We start from the raw sequence: 13010 nt of genomic DNA, 5'->3' as shown, positions 1-13010 counted from the left end.
CATAGAAGGAGGTACCGTTCCTGCTAAATGGCCAATGATTCTGGTTCAGCCATCTAGAAAGCTAGAGCTAGGAATCTGTGATGGTTCTTTCTTTTTGCGGCACTAGAGTTTGAACTCAGCCTCAGGCTTGCTAAGTAGGCACTCTTAGTGTTTAAGCCACTCCAGCACCCTGGAATCTGAGATCTTTATCAGTGGTATTCAGCAGGTATTCATGAAACATATCTGGTAGCCCACAAGTACATTATTTCTACACATGTACAGGTAAATGAACTAATTAAAATAAAGAAGTGTCTTTATCACACGCAATGAATCGTGCTTTTAACTAATGGCAGAAAAGGAACGTGAGCAGGTAATGGAATAGTTTCTCAGTTACTAGAAAATGTAAATAGGACATTATTAATAAAGTATAATATTAGACCTTTTCTGGTTTTTACTTGCTTTTCATCTTTTCCTATGAAATATTTCATAGACATGGAATTGGGTTCAGTGTTCATATGTGCTGTTTTACATAGTGGTATATTGGTTTCTCTGCACACACACACACACACACACACACATTTGCACATACACACATGCATACATACTCACAAACCTAAATAGGTATAAATTTAGGTAACTTAGACTGAAATCAAGCTTTTGAAAGTGACATGCTGTCCCTTTTCTCGGAGAAGCACAGCCAAGGAGCAGTAACACCATTACTGGATTGGGATACTTCATGCAGAGAGACAGGATTTGGATAAGGATGACCTTGTTTAGAGACCAGTAGAGTAGCATAGCAGGAGCCTGTTTGGAAAAGCCTGACTTAACCAAAACAATGCATCAAGGCCTCTCAAATGAACTGATATGTGAGGGAGACTGGAAAGCTTTCATCTAACAAATCCAGATAAACCTATAATAAGCAACTGCTGTACTCTAGTGGTGTTTCGTAGGTGCTGGGTATTGAACAAAGGATTTTACACAAAGTTTCAATTGGCCTTGTATCGTCATATCACGTATAGGTTGGTTGTTTGCATTTCATTGATGAGTAAACTGAGGTCCAGAAGATTAAGTGATAAGTCATTAAAAAAGTGACAAGATCTGAATCCTGAATGCATATTTCTGTTTTCAGACCCCCATTGTTTTAAGTTTTGTCTACTATATCAGTTTTAAGGAATTTCACATTATAATATCACACGTATTCTAGTAGAAACTAAAACCTTACCTAGAATGAATTATTGATAGTCTCAAGTTTGAAACTAACTGCCTTAGCTTTTGCTCACAGTCTTGTGTCACTACCATTCAAATTCCTGGCCATATTCTTATATTTCCCTTTCTTCTTCTAGCTCCACATACTTATAAACCTTTCTTCTTTTGACCTTGTCATTTCTTTTTGAACACTTGGCCCTACAACTTTCCTGAAAATCACATAAGGAGCAATAATATTTCTTGCAGTTCCAGAAGACTTGCAAGGAAGCTGATAGCTATGGGGCTGTAGCTTCTGCCTGACATAGCTTTGTCTTTGCAGCATGCTGACAAACATGTGCCAGGCATTACTACACCATTTCCTGTAGAAAAGTAGCATACTTAGGAGGTGAAAAGCAAATTCACTCACCAAAGTGCTGACACCCTATTTGGAAGCGTGAGAAGTAGCATACAATTGCCTGAGGCATGCTGAATGTGTTTGTCTATCCCCTTCCCACTCCCACCTCACAGGCTAACACTGAAGCACAGTTTGAAATTTCTGATGAATGCATTCCAATACTATTTTGGTGGGAAAGGCTGAGTTTGCAGGGAATTGGTAATGAAGTATTGGTACTCTCTTTGCTTGTGCCATGTCAATGAATTGCATACTTTTAAAGCTGCTTTTACTGAATGTGAGTAACAAATACAGTGAGAATCGTTAAGTCCTGTAATTCTGTGTTAAAAATATGCTTTCATTAGGCAGAGACAGCTGGATGTGTAAAGAGAAAGATCTGGCAAAACAGTTCCTTTTCTCTTTACACAGTGCAGTAGAAACACCCCTTAGCCAGAGGCACCCGACATGAGCCTTAGTATTTTTTTTAAAACATCCAGTCCCCTGCTTAGGCAATATTATGTTAATATGTATTTCACTTTTTATCACTGTGTAACTCTGATCAAAAACTTCAGAGCCTCTTTCTGGGAAAAAAATTCACAACTAAAATTGATATGTGACTCAGTAGAATGGTTTAATGGGGACAGAGTTTAACAAAGTGAGCCTTTTGTACATATTTACATTTTATGTGCTGTTTCAAAACAAAAAATGAATGGAATGCTTTTGAAGATAGACATACTTATCCTATTTCTGCCTCTTTTTTTTTTTTTTTTTGGTGGTACTAAGGTTTGAACTCAGGTCCCTTCACACATGCTAGATAGTCATTCTTACTGTTTGAGCCACTATACCAGCCATTTTTTGTGATGGGTTTTTTTTGAGATAGGGTCTCAAGAACTATTTGCCTGGACTGGCTTCAAACCATGATTCTCCTGACCTCTGCCTCCTGAGTAGCTAGGATTTCAGGTGTGAGCCACCAGCACCTGGCGATTTCTGCCTCTTTGAATAAACAGCTGCAAAATCTCTGCTGTTGTGAAGCAGCAAAAGAACATTAAATATTCAAGTGTTAATCATTAGTTTCTGAATTCTCAATGTCTCCTTTAACATTTCTTTTTAACTCCTTTCTATTTTTATTCTGGCAAAATTATGTAATATCCTTAGTTGGTGAGCCTTAATCTCACAGTAGGAAGGACACACATGAGAAGAAGGAACATACAAGAGCAGCTTTTCAGATTTTTTTCCATGTTCTGCAAATACAGTCATGTTCTTATGAAAGGTAGTTACTCCAACCTTTTTTGCAGTGATGTGAGGGAAACTTCGTATAAAATGCAAACATATTCCTGAGAATTCATCTGGGTAGAAAATCCCAAAGGCCCCTTTTTCTGTTTTTAACAAGAAACATGCCTGTGTAGATGGCCTGCTGAATTTTCCTACACACAGCAGGGTACAGTTAGCTGCTCAGATCCTAGGTTTCTAAAGTGGTGCTATCTCACTGTATCAACATTCCTCAGAAAATGTGCCCAAATCTCTTGGCCTGGATGACAGAGGCACTCTGACTCATAGGTCTTCCTGACTTCTGTCATTCCCCCACAGATCCATTCTCCACATGTGTACCTGTTCTCTGCATAGCCCAAGTTGCTGGAAAACAGATACTGTATTCCCAGAAGAGCGGGGCTAGAGGCGGGTATACAAGGGGCACACAGCCATTGAATAGTTTTAAGTCTGTTATGCCAGTTAAACTTACAAATCACATCATGGTTAGAATCTGTCTTAGAGAATTTCAGTGTAGGGATTGATCTGAGTTTCAGAATGCTAATTCCAGGCCTTTCATGTTCTGAGATTTAAGCCTATCACCGAATAGTAGCAAAGAGGCAGACTCTGTGTACCTTTACTGAGTCAGTAGGCAGGCGGCATTGGCTTCACTCAAAAGGGATGAGTGACAGGGTAGGAGGAATATGGGTGCGCTCAGGTCCAAAAGAATGTGCTTTGACTATTGTGGCCCCTTAGAGCTTTTGCTTTCAGTGTGTTTTTCAGTCTCTTACCTGCCATTGGCATCTTCTGTTTTTACCTCTTTATCAGTTGGATTGCTTTCTGCATTTCTTTTTCTATCTAGCATGATGACAAGCTATCATGTGTTGTATCATTCACCATAGCAACAAGCTGAAAGATGCCCAATATATGTTTAATGATGAACAGATGTGAAAGTAGAATACTAACAAAGTTATGGATAGATGTTCCCCTTTCCTATGCATAAGCAATAGTTGGTACTGTGCATTTTAATATTACATAGTTCACTATTCTTTATAGAAATGTTTTCACCAGAGATGTTTCTTTCTGAGTCCTCATATTTACTATTTTTGTAGGGGGTATGAGATTATTTTACATATTTTTATAAGAATGCTATTGAAAAATACTGTTCAGTGCTTTTCCAACATTTCTTGAAAATAATCAATTTAGTGTGAATTTATTTTTATTACTGACATTCAGTTCATCCTACATGGCTTTCTAAGACTAAGATAATCAAATAGATTTTCTTCTTGATTTTATGCAAAATGAGAACCACTGAGACCTGCAACTGTCTTTGTAGTGGCAGTACTAGTACATTGGAGCAAAACTGAGTTTTTTCAAGAGCAAAACAGAAAATGTTTACAATTAGCAAAAAATAAGTTATATGCAGTTAGTGGGAATCCATAGTTTAAATGTATACTGTTGTGACAGAAGAAGTCTGTCTGACTGTATTTCTTTTTCTGGTACTGGGGATCGAAGTCAGGGTTGTGTGTGTGCAGTGCTTGCTATTATGCTAGATTCCTAGCCTTTTCTGGCTATATTTTTGTACAATGAAATAAGCTTTTTACAAATTGTTTTCCTACTATATTTTTAAACACCACTGGCTGTTTGAGTATGAGCATAATTTTCTTTCAGTTCTGAATATGGCCTGCCAAATTTGTTTATAGAATACAAGTGAAACAGTCAGATGTCTTGGTCACTAATCTTTCTGTGACCTTGCACAAATTATTTAATTTCTCAGGGTCTCTGAATCCTTGTCAGCAAAATAGGAGGAAATAATACTTATGTTGTAGATTTGTAGGTGGAGAATTATGTGAGACTTATCTTTCTTTTATTCAGCATTCTGTGGCACACACTGAACTGGGTGGAACAAAGCCTCTGCCTCATGATCTTACATCCCTGGTGGAGTTTTGCTGCCACTGGTCTTTAGGAAGAGCATAGACAATAAATGGTAGTGTTTTCTTTCTCTCATCACCCATAGTTAATTTTCTCATCATGTGGTTAGCTATTTTGTTCTTAACTTACTAAATAAAAAATTGATAAGTAACTTTTATTTTGTCAGGAATATTTTCATTCTAAATTTAGGATTCAAGGGCTATGGGTGTAGCTCAAGCTGTAGAACTCTGGCTAGCAATCACAAGGTCCTGAGTTCAAACTATAGTACCACTTAAAAAAAAAAGTAACATTTATGGAGTGGCTGGGGATTTTAAAGTTTTTGTTTTACTCAGGTACAAGCCAACTATTATATTGTTTATTAAATGACATTTCTGATAAATCCTTTTTATCTATATTTTGTGCTCTGCTATGCTGGTGTCTAAGAAGTTTCCTGTAGGATGTTTGTGTGCTAGCTTACCTTGCTAACCCACTTGAACAGTTAGGTAGCTGCTTTGCCTTGGATTGTTAGATACTAAATAACTTTCATTACTCTTAAATTTGCTTAATAAGTACATAGTCTTTCTGTATCCTTAGGCTATCACCTGGCCTATCTTCCTGAAGTTCAAGTAGGCCTCAGCAAAGACACTGAGTGAATGGATAATCTTCTCATATATTGCTGATCCCTTAACCACCATTTGAGTTACTTTCACTTACATCTGCCTTCTGCATCTGACTTAATTCCCTGAACAAAGCCTTCTCTCCAGCCAGATTGGTTTAGCCACTGTGTGTTGACTATGCTGAATTGCTGTAGTTTTACTTGTGAGAACCTCTTGACTTTTCAGACTAAACCTCAAACTGAGCATCAGATCTGGATTTGATCTTGAGCAAGTTATTTAAAACATTTAAGTTACTGGAGTTTTAATTCCCTCACTGGCAGAGTAGTTAATGCTAGTTAGGTACTCAGTCATATAGTAATTTGGGGTTAACTGAAAATGCTTTGTGAAAGTGCTTTGCTCCCAGCCTGTCATTGTTCTGCACTGTTTACACATTTATATAACAGCACATTTCATGTTACTGGTTTTCTATTTTCTGAAATACTACTAAGCTTTATGTAATCTGCCCGGGGCAGGCTTGTCCCACCTTTCCTTTTGATTTTCTTTCTTTATTACTTCCTCCTTTTTTTTAATCTCTCTTTTTTTTTTCTTTTTCTTGTGGGTGGGTCATCAGATAAGAGAGAGGAAGAGGAGAGTAAAGTTCTGAAAAAGAATGTTGGGCATTATTTATTTAAATGAGCCATCTGTTTAGGTGAGCAAACTGCTTAATTTATGAAAAATGAGATATAAGAAATGGACTATGTGAATTAAAAAATTTTTTGAAATAGAGACCCCATAGAAATATAGGAAAAGAAAAACATGAGCTATAGCATAATTTTAAGCGTATCATTGGGAAGACAACAAACAGGCATACGGCAGAAAGTAGTAGCCTGGCAGAACAATATAAAGAGAAAATATAGCAAGGCAGGGCTGCTGAACTCTTGTGTTGGTTATTATATACTAGCAAAGTACATGGTCTGATCTGAAAGTTTCCCTCAGTTTAAACAAAATCTCAAAGAAGAAAATTCCATTCTAGAATCTATTCTGTCTCAAATGATTGATGCTATGTTTTAAGCATAAATAGTAAAGCTACTGATGATTTATAAACTTGTACTTGAACTTATTTAAATTTCTTGGTCTTATTTAATCTTTCCCTAAAATAATAGTCCCTAAAATGAGCTAATACATTATAAAACTCTTTACTCTGCTATATGAGTTCCAGTACTTTCATCAGTTCACCTTTGTGGAAAAGAAACTATGCATGCCTCGCCTTTCCCAGGGCAGTTTAATTTAGTCCAGTCCTGGCGTAGAGTAATTATTCTTTGTTTGTATAAACACTTCATTCATTTATCAGCCATTTTTCTATTCCAGAAGCTAGTATTAGAAATAAACTCTCTAAAATGGTCCTTTTCTGACAACAGTTTATCAAAACTATCAAAAAAAAAAAAAAGCCCCCCAAATAGTTCCACTGTGGTACTGAAGAAATTTATTGTTAAGTTTGACATCACAACTTTTTCAAATGAAATTTGGAATTTTACATATAGGAAAGTGCTAACTATAAAAGAAAATAAGATAAGTATAATTTCAGAATATCTGCAAGTATTTGCATAGAAACTTAGCCCTATTTTGGTTATGATTCACTGAAACTATTTTAAAGAAAAAATGTTTAAAAGATAGACATACCTACTATTTCTTTTTTATGTTAGTACATTTAATATACTTATTTAGCACAGTTCCTTTAATTTGAAGAAGACCTTTTGTGTTTGATTTACTGATGTGATAGGATTCTCTTAGGGTGGGTAATAAAGTATTGTTTTCAAATATGCTAGCTGAATATGTCACATTCAGAAAACATGCATTGAAATCTCTGTATCAGGTACTAGTAGGATCAAGTGAGGCAAACACGAACTTTGCATTTTTATTGTTTTGGTTTTTGTAGAATTAGGAAAAATGTACAGTGAGTGTGCTAATAAATAATATCAGAGGGAAAAGCCATTTTAATTGCATTTTGTTGGCATGTGCTTTTTAGTTTTTGTGAAATCAGAAGATTTATAGAATTAGTAGTCTAACAAGAAATATTATCACTAGGAAGACCATTTGTGTTAACATTTTATTGGGATGTCTCTTCAGCAAAACTTTAGAATTTTGGCCAAAGTAACCACCATATTGACACTTCTGAATAATATTCCAAATTTGAGCAATCCAGTTCAAAGTTACCATTTGTTCTTTTCTGATATGAGTATAGTGCATAGTCCAGCTTTTATAGTTGCAAGAAGGAAAGAAAGAAGCATATAATACATTTGCTATGAAGTTGCAAGAAATTGCAATAAAGCTTTATTTGGTGGTTAATCAACAAGCACGTTTTGAAAATATAATTAACATTTGAATGGCACTGTTTTATGTGTGTTTGCGAGTTAGACATATTGCTGTATTTTGTATGTGTGTATTATGCATGTTAAGCATTCACTGATTGTCTTAAATGTCTACGATGCTACATACATTTTTCTTTTTAAGATTCCTTTATTTGTTCAACTGCTGAATGAATTGACACCAATTTGAGCCTGGTTCTTAGTGTTGGGGAACACAGTTGGAAAAATAAATATCCATGGTTCTTCCCCTCATTGAGTATGATCCAATGAGGGGAGTAGGCAACTAGAAAGCAGGTAACTGCAGTGAGTCCTCCTGGGACAAGCTGGAAGAGCATTTAACAAGACTTCAAACCTTAAAGGCAACTGCTTGGAGGAGGTATCATTTTAACTGGAGACCTTAACTCCAAGTAGAGGTTAGTCAGGCAAGGTGGGGCAGAGTGAAGGGAGAGAGAATGCAGAGTACTTTAATAGCTGGGTGTTTGTGGGCAAAGACCTGTCTTGTGCAAGGAATTGAACATTGTTCAGTTTAGTATGACCAAAATGTAGATACTGTGTGTGAGGGAAGACTTAGAAGAGGAATGGAGGTGGGACGTTACAAAGAACAGTTCTAGGTTTATTGTCTAAAGAATGGTAAGGTCTGGGTTACCTCTTGCTGCAACTGTTAAAATAATTACTCAATTTGTCTCCATTCTTCAGGCTGTCACTTCAGGCCTCCATTCCTATTTGATGAATTCAAAAAATGCAGCTTTGCTTTTGTTCTCCCCATCCCATTCAGTGGTTTTCCCTGGCTCCAGAAGGATGTAGACAGTCTTTCACACAACTAGATTCAACTTCTTTCAAATTTGTTTCCCACTACTTTTAGTTAAAATATATTTATTAATTTTCATTATTGCCTCAATTTATAATATTTCCTCTTCCTAGAAATCTTTTCTAACTTCTAATGTATAAATTTTACTTCTTTCTTGAAGTTATTATCTGATTGTTCTAAATGGAAATATTCACTTTTCTCTGAAAAGTCCCAAGAACTCTTTTTCTGAATGTGTCTTCTGACACTTGTTACCCTACAATTTTATATTCTAATTATTTGTGTACATCTTTCTTCCTTTCCTAAGATATGTGTTTTATTCAATTTGTAACTCCTGTATCCTGTCACTGAACACGAGAGGTCTCACCAAGTAGTAGGAGAATGAATGTATAAATGAGTCACTCCAGACAATATTAAGATTCATTATAAAATATTTTCAAAGACTGTCCCTTTCTCCCTCCCTGCCTACCTCCCTCATTTTCCTTATCTTTTATTTATTTATTTTTTTTTTTTCCTGAGCTTACTTTGGCAGGCTAAATTAGGAAACCATGAGTTAATTTTTTTGTTCTGCTTTTTCTTGTGTGTGCCTGTGTACACATGTGTACCTGTGTTTGGTGCATGTGCGTGCTGCGTTTCTGGTCTCTATATAAAACTAGTTCTTTTAAAATAATTTTATAGAATCAGTATACTCAGATATTATTCTAAGGGTAATAATTTAATTTTTATTGACTTCTTAAAGGGGAAATGTCAGTTCTCATATTCCATCTATATAGTAGTGAAGTCATTTGTTTTATGTGATTTTTTTTTTTTTTTTTTTTTTTTGATGACTAGTCAGACATTCTTACACCTCGAGCCACTTCACCAGCCCTTTTTTGTGATAGGGTCTCACAAACTATTTGCCCAGGCTGGCTTTGAACCGTGATCCTCCTGATCTCTGCCTGTTGAGTAGGTAAGATTACAGGTGTGAGCCACTGGCACCCAGCTAGTTTATCTGAAAATAAGCAGAAACAACAAATTACGGTTGCTTTCATTTCCTAGATTACCTTTATCCAGTGGTGGGATGCATTCTGACCCTGACATTATCAGCATTTCCTAACTTCATAACTTAATGTGGTCCTGGCTTTACACGGGATAATTAACCTCTGGAATGTTCAGTTTCCTCATTTGCAATATGAAATTAATAATAATTATATAATGAGATTGTCATAGGATAAATAATGGATATCAATGTGAGGACCAATGGTAGACATTGTAATTATCTTTAAACAAGTGTCTAAGGAGAATTTCTACCCATTTTCCAACAAAAATGATAGTGATTCTGTTGAGACTTCTTGTCTCTTGAAAATATATAATATTCCAGTTTACATTTTTGAACATTTACCGCAGCTATGGAAATTTTAACCTAGACAACTTAGAATTGAATTATAAAAACAATATTGCCACTTGAACATAGAAACTACCTAAGATCTATTGTCCTCACTGGGTGATAAAGACACTAAATTTTTTAGGACCTATTGTTATTCAAATAATATAAATATTGTCAGTACAGTCTTTAGTGTACCATTTATGTTGAGCATATTAAAAAAAGGATACTTAAGCGCACTTGTGAGTACATTGGTTCTGTTTCTGTTTAGAATCTTTTGACTCTTACGAACAAGGTGTTCAGAAATACTTTTTTTGGCCATGGAGGTATAGCTGGTTCTAAGACTTGTCCAGGATAGCATGCCTAAGAGAACAAAGGACAGTTGTTCTTTTCTGCAATCCTTCCCTTAGAGTGCTCTTTCTCCCACTTTCTTCCTTTGAAAAAAGCTGTCCAGAAGATGAACAGAAGTGTCAGTTATCTGGCAAAGATTAGCAGTTATCTTGAACACCTTGGCAGAAACTGGCTTTAAAAGAACTGCAGATGAGGTTGTATTGATGTGACGAGACTGTGTATTGGTGTGTATAGACTAGTGTTCTTCAGGGTAGAATAGACTAGTACATTCGCAGGTCAGTCTTTAAAATACAGCTGTGCCTGACAGACTGTCTAAATCAGGATCTCTGCAAATGGAGGATGGGTATAGGTATTCTTTTATTAATTTATTTATAATTTATACTGATAATTTTGTTTACATTCATGATTGGGGACCAATAACTTAGGCTTTGTGGTGTTGTATAAGTGACATGACATCTGGGACACCCAGAAATGTCTTCCCTTTCTGAACATCTCTTGTTTATTCTACAAACATTTGTAAAAATACTTAGGTCAATAAGTTAGGTTTAGTCTTGTCTTTAACAAGTTCTTTATCATGAGACTTGTAGAAATTACCCATAATAACAATTTTGAGAGTACTCAATTCAATACTACATGTGTATTCTACCTGACAAGAAAAGAAGATAGGAAAAGTGAAAGAAAATTTCCACAGAAAGTGACATTTGAAAAGAGTCACTTTTTTGTGTTCTAACCTGTTCTAACCTTTCTTATTATCAGCCGCCTTCTATAAAGCAGGTGTCTGGTTTCTTAATGATGGAAGATGAATGCAAGTTCATTCTCGCTTTGGCCACTGGGCAGGCTGTCTTACTGTTGCTTGTTCACAGTCAGAAACACTGTGAAAGCCAGCGGGGCTGTCAAACAAATAGGGGCGACACAGCTACAGTGAGCCCAAGGCTCCCTGGCTCCTGGATACATTTTCTTTCTGCTGGACTGTAGGGTTGCCATCCGCAGCCACTTGAGGAGTAAGGAAAACTAACTCAATGAAGAGCTGGAAGGCCCTGACAAAGGCCAGGTTAAGGATGTGGGAAGGCTTCATTGAAGTAGGCCTAGAGCAGCGGGAAGCAGGGCTTGCAAAGTTCTGGGGACAGGCACAGTGGGCCAGGAATTCCAGACTGTAACTGAAGCTTTTGTATACATTCCCTCATGAATATGGCCACCCCTTAGCATCATATTCAGATCTGTATTTCATTTTGGGGTGGTGGTACTGGGGTTTGAAATGAGGGCCCTGCACATGTTAGGCAAGTGTTCTGTAACACTTGAGCCACACCCCCAGCCCTTTTGCTTTTTTAGTTTGTGTTTCAAATAGGTTCTCATGCTTTTGCCCACACTAGCCTTGCACTGAGGTTCTCCTGCTTCTGCTTCCTGAGTGGCTGGAATTATAGACTTGCACTACCATGCCTGGCCTTGTCTTCATTTTTTGTGGAAAAGGAAGTAACCCAAAGCTCAATTCTAATAAAATCAGAGGCAGGCTTTCAACAAATAACTTTCTGATTCCAGTTCATGTGATCTTAAGCATTGAGCTGAGACTGTGTTGCTTTTTTCACCAACTCCCGGAACCGTTTCTTTGTGCGTGTTTCTAGGGCTGTTGTATATGAAGAGTTTACAAGCTAAGGATGAAGATGTATCCAGTGAGTTGCCATGTCCTATTTGGCTACAAGGAGAGCTACAGATTTGTGCTTGGATAATAGTCATAAGACGTTAACTGAAAAAAGGGAGCAAATTGCAGGAGACTAGGGGAGAAGAAAAATACATTTAAAATGAAAAGAAAATGGTCTAAATCAGTGGAGAGCCTGGAGGAGGTACAGAAGGAATGTATTAGCTGACAAAATATCTATTCTGAAATACAATCAGGACTTGGTCATTTGGCCTGGGCTGACTTGGCCTGGCCTAGGCTCTGGGCACAAGAAGGTTGAGTCACAAGCCCCCTTCTGGAGGCAAGTAATCCCTGGGGTTAGGAGAGAGGCATGACAAAGTGCTGAGGAAGTTAAAAGAAAAAAAACCTCTTTCTAATAAAGGCCACCTGCTTTAGCCAGGGGTAGGGACTGTAGGAATTGCAGGTGTGGTGCTCACTACACCCAAGCAGGGTGTATAGCAGGCCTGGCTTCCTGCCTGAGTATTGTTGATAGGATATCAAGAGAAAAAACATCATGTGCTTTTCCATCTCACGGTCACATTCTGGCTTATTAAAAACCAGTGTTGCCATGGCTGACACTCCTGTGAGGTTCAGCCTGGCCGTACTTTTCATCTTAACTAACCACTTAAGGACACACTGCACAGCTTCAGCTCTCCAGCTAGAATACAGCACCTTGTAAGTTTTTTTAAGTGCCTGCACTTCCATGATTTCAATACCTCTCTGCCTTAAAAACTTGTCTATGGATGTTTTATAAGTGTTCTATACTGTATAGTTACTATTTTTATTTATTTTTTAATATGGATCCTTTCCTAAGAAAAACTATTCAAGTATATTAGACATTTATATGCAGTATTTTATTATTTTTTTCTTTTTTCTTTTATTATTCATATGTGCATACAAGGCTTGGGTCATTTCTCCCCCCTGCCCCCACCCCCTCCCTTACCACCCACTCCACCCCCTCCCGCTCCCCCCCCTCAATACCCAGCAGAAACTATTTTGCCCTTATCTCTAATTTTGTTGTAGAGAGAGTATAAGCAATAATAGGAAGGAACAAGGAGTTTTGCTGGTTGAGATAAGGATAGCTATACAGGGCATTGACTCACATTGATTTCCTGTGAGTGTGTGTTACCTTCTAGGTTAATTCTT

General features: G+C 37.0%; 1 protein-coding gene across 26 annotated transcripts in view; it reads left to right on the top strand.

Annotated features, from left to right (window-relative positions):
- Mbnl1 (muscleblind like splicing regulator 1) overlaps positions 1–13010 on the top strand; it is a 185781-nt gene that overhangs the window by 122799 nt on the left and 49972 nt on the right. For 2 of the 26 annotated variants that reach the window (XM_074073977.1, XM_074073978.1), the window contains exon 1: positions 9322–12539. The exons of the other annotated variants lie outside the window; for them this stretch is intronic. The gene's annotated coding sequence lies outside the window, so the exon portion shown is untranslated. Of the gene's footprint in view, positions 1–9321; positions 12540–13010 lie in introns of those variants that run through there. 26 annotated transcript variants of the gene reach the window in all.

This window comes from Castor canadensis, chromosome 5, assembly GCF_047511655.1.
Source record: "Castor canadensis chromosome 5, mCasCan1.hap1v2, whole genome shotgun sequence".
NCBI lineage: Eukaryota > Metazoa > Chordata > Mammalia > Rodentia > Castoridae > Castor > Castor canadensis.
This window is presented reverse-complemented; position numbering and strand designations above follow the sequence as displayed.